Here is a 3,456-nt window from a genome sequence, read left to right as displayed (position 1 = left end):
CTTTCTTTCTTTCTTTCTTTCTTTTTCAGTTTATTTATTTTGAAAGAGAGTGTGAGCGAGTGTGTGTGGGAAGGGCAGAGAGAGAGAGAAAATCCCAAGCAGGCTCTGCACTGTTAGGACGGAGCCCAACTCATGAACCATGAGATGGGCTCGAACTCACGAACCACGAGATGATGACCTGAGCCGAAACCAAGAGTTGCCACTTAATACAATGAGCCATCCAGGTGTCTTTTCCTTCCTTCCTCCCTTCCTTCGCCCCTCCCTCCTTTCCTCCTTTCCTTCCTCCTTTTATTGTTATTCGAAGTAGTTTGTGTATGGTGGGGATAATTTCCTTTTCTTTGAAATGTCGGAAACTCATTTGTAAAGATATCTGGGTTTGCCTCAAGTCTTGTGTGTGCTGTTGTTACTGTTGATAGTGAGTAACTGACTTTTCGTGGGAGTCACACTTCTCTGGTGCCTTGGTGCCCTGCAGTACCCAACTTGGCCAAGCTTTGCTGCTTCCGTTTTGTTTTGTTTTGTTTATGTATTTATTTTGAGAGAGACAGAGGCAGCGTGAGCAGGGGAGGGGCAGAGAGAAGGGAGAAACAGAATCCCAAGCAGGCTCCACACTGCCAGCACAGAGCCAGACACGGGGTTTGAACTCATGAAACTAAGATCATGACTTGAGTCTAAACCTAGAGTCAGACGCTTAACCGACTGAGCCCCCCAGGTGCCCCAACAAGCCTTGCTGATTACATTTGGAGAAGCCTGATATTGCAATTCAAGGAGATCAGAGACACCACAAACCAGTGGTTATTGGACCATTTGATTTGCAGACACTACTGGCTTTTTTGCTGGACAGTTTGGGAAGAAAAGAGCTTTCCAGGAATTGTATTTAGCATAATTGTAGAGTGCAAATTTTTAATTTTACCTCTAGGGGGCAGTCATGGATCATAAATTGGTATGCTTAAAAAAATTACCTGAAAGAGATTAAACTGAGGGCCATTTTAGGTATGTATTGTTTTTCCCATTTTATAGATGAGAAAACCGAGCCTTAAAAAAGCTAAGTAACTTAATTAGTTCATGAAAGTTGTAAGTGGTGTAAGTCAAATCTGGGATTTTAACGTAGATCTATTTAGCACTAGAGTCCATGCTCTTAACAATACTATATTCTTGGTTTCTTTCTTCCTCTCTCCCACTCTTTCCCTCTCTCTCCTCCTTAGAAGCAGTAGAACAAAGTGGTTAAATGTATCAATTCTGAGGTCAACCTGCCTGACCAGGAAGGCTTGGTCCACATGAGCACCTGCAGGCGAAAATGGCATCAGGAAATTGATTCCTGTGAAAAATAAGCCACCGACTTACCTACAAATGTCTGGCTCTCTCACTGACTAGCTGCGTGACCAAGGGGAGGCTACTTAACTGCTCTGTAGCTCGGGTTCCTCGTGGTAGAAATGAGATGATAAGGAAATGTTTGCTAAGTCTTGAGCGTCTGCAGATAGGCTTACCTGCTGCATGTCTCTGAGACTATATTGCTAGTAAAAGGCAAGAAGGCATTGGTCAGGGCTCAAAGCAACTGCTTCTGGGAGAAGTAATCAGAATCAGCAAAACGAAGAGCCTGGTGATGAGCCTGCCATACGTGTGATCTGTGTCTCAACTGTCCTATTTGGACTCAACCCGATGACTTTTTGGGTCAGTAAAGTTCCAACAAGTCACAAATGGAATGGGGGCTCAGGTCCATTCCACACCAAACAATCTTGTGCTGACAAGCTAAAGACTTACTTGAACCAACCAATCACTTTTCCTTCTGAAACTGGGGCTGTTGCCCTTAGAAGCTCACCTTTGCCTTTGAATGGAGTCAGTTTTCACAGGGCCTGTTCAGCCCTTGTACATTGTCTACCTCAAAGTAAACCTTTCCTGCTTCCTGAGTTGTTTGCTAACACTTCATCTGAAGATACAATCTCACATGGCCTAACTTCTTTTGTTTGTTTGTTTGTTTGTTTGTTTTGAGAGAGAGAGAGAGAGAGAGAGAGAGTGCACTCGAGCAGGGGAGGGGCAGAGAGAGAGGGGAAGAGAGAATCCCAAGCAGGCTCCACACTGTCAGTGCAGAGCCCAACATGGGGCTGGACCCTACCAACTGTGAGACCATGACCTGAGCCAAAATTAAGAGTTGGACGTTTCACCAACTGAGCCACCCAGGTGCCCCTCCCATGGCCTAACTTCCTTATTGGATCAAGTGGCCCTGCTTTACCTGGCAGTACATTACATTTAATACTAACTACGTATCAGTATTGATTTTTCCTTTTATTAGGGCTAATAGTTCCTATCTATAAGATTACTTTGATGATGAAATGAGATAATGCCTGTAGGGCACTTAGAACAAAGCCTGAGGTCGTAAGAACCCAATAAGTGTTATTGCTAGTCAACAAATTTTTTTTCAGTGCTACAGTCTAAGGTATGTGTATTGGGAAGGGTCTGATCAGGATACAGAAACCACACTCTTTGAGCAGAGAGAATTTCATCTAAAGGACTGTCACCGAGGTATGAAGTTATTAACCGTTTAGCTGACAGGGCCCGAACAGAAGAAGGTATCTGGGAGGAAGCAATTATTGGAAGCAATACCACCATCGGGGCTAGGAGAGCAAAGGGAAGGTTTAAAACTCAAGCTTAGTGGAGAGGCCGGGCAGAGCTGAAACTCAGATCTCTGAGTAGGGGTACTGGTCAGCTGTGGTTGGGGTTTCTGAGTGAAACACAATAAGGCTAGTGTCCAAATGTTGGGAAAACCAAAAACTGGATTCACAAGCCCCACGGGATCTGCTGTTGCTGTGGTGAAGAAGTTTGCTGGATAATAAAGGTTGGGCCATGCAGGAGAAGAAGCCAGTTCCTTCTTCCTTCAACCTTGCTATCCCTCCTATCGCCTACTGACAAAGCCCATAGGGAGCCTGCTTTCGACAAAGCAGAGATGTGGTTGGCAGGGTCCCTGCCCCAGCATCGCAGGGCAGAGTATGGAAGGGTGAGTTGGAGTTAATAGACAACAGCTTAATGAATGGCGCCATCCCTCCCTTTGGCTATTCAGCATCCCTACACACACATCTTCATGTATTTGAGCTTCCTATAAGACAATGAAAACAACTCTTTCTACCTAACAAAATAAAACCGTCCTTCATACAAATGGAGACATCTAATCTTCTCCCCCAAATGAGGAGATGCAAAGTTGCAGGAATGGTTGTATCCATTTTTGAGACATTCACACATCCATTTTTAAGATATGTTAATTACTCCTTAAATGCAGTCATAATTCCAGCTGAAGATTCATGTGAGCTCATCATCTTCTTTCTATAAGCACTCTGGTGCATTCAAAAGAATTCTTCTGCAACGCCCGGGTGACTCAGTTAGTTGGGAATCTGACTTAGGCTTGGGCCATGATCTCACAGCTCATGAGTTCGAGCCTGGTGTCAGGCTCTGTGCTGACAGCTTGGA

The sequence above is a fragment of the Prionailurus bengalensis genome, chromosome C1, assembly GCF_016509475.1.
Source record: "Prionailurus bengalensis isolate Pbe53 chromosome C1, Fcat_Pben_1.1_paternal_pri, whole genome shotgun sequence".
Classification (NCBI taxonomy): Eukaryota; Metazoa; Chordata; class Mammalia; order Carnivora; family Felidae; genus Prionailurus; species Prionailurus bengalensis.
The sequence above is the reverse complement of the archived record's forward strand: the minus strand, read 5'-3'. Positions refer to the sequence as shown.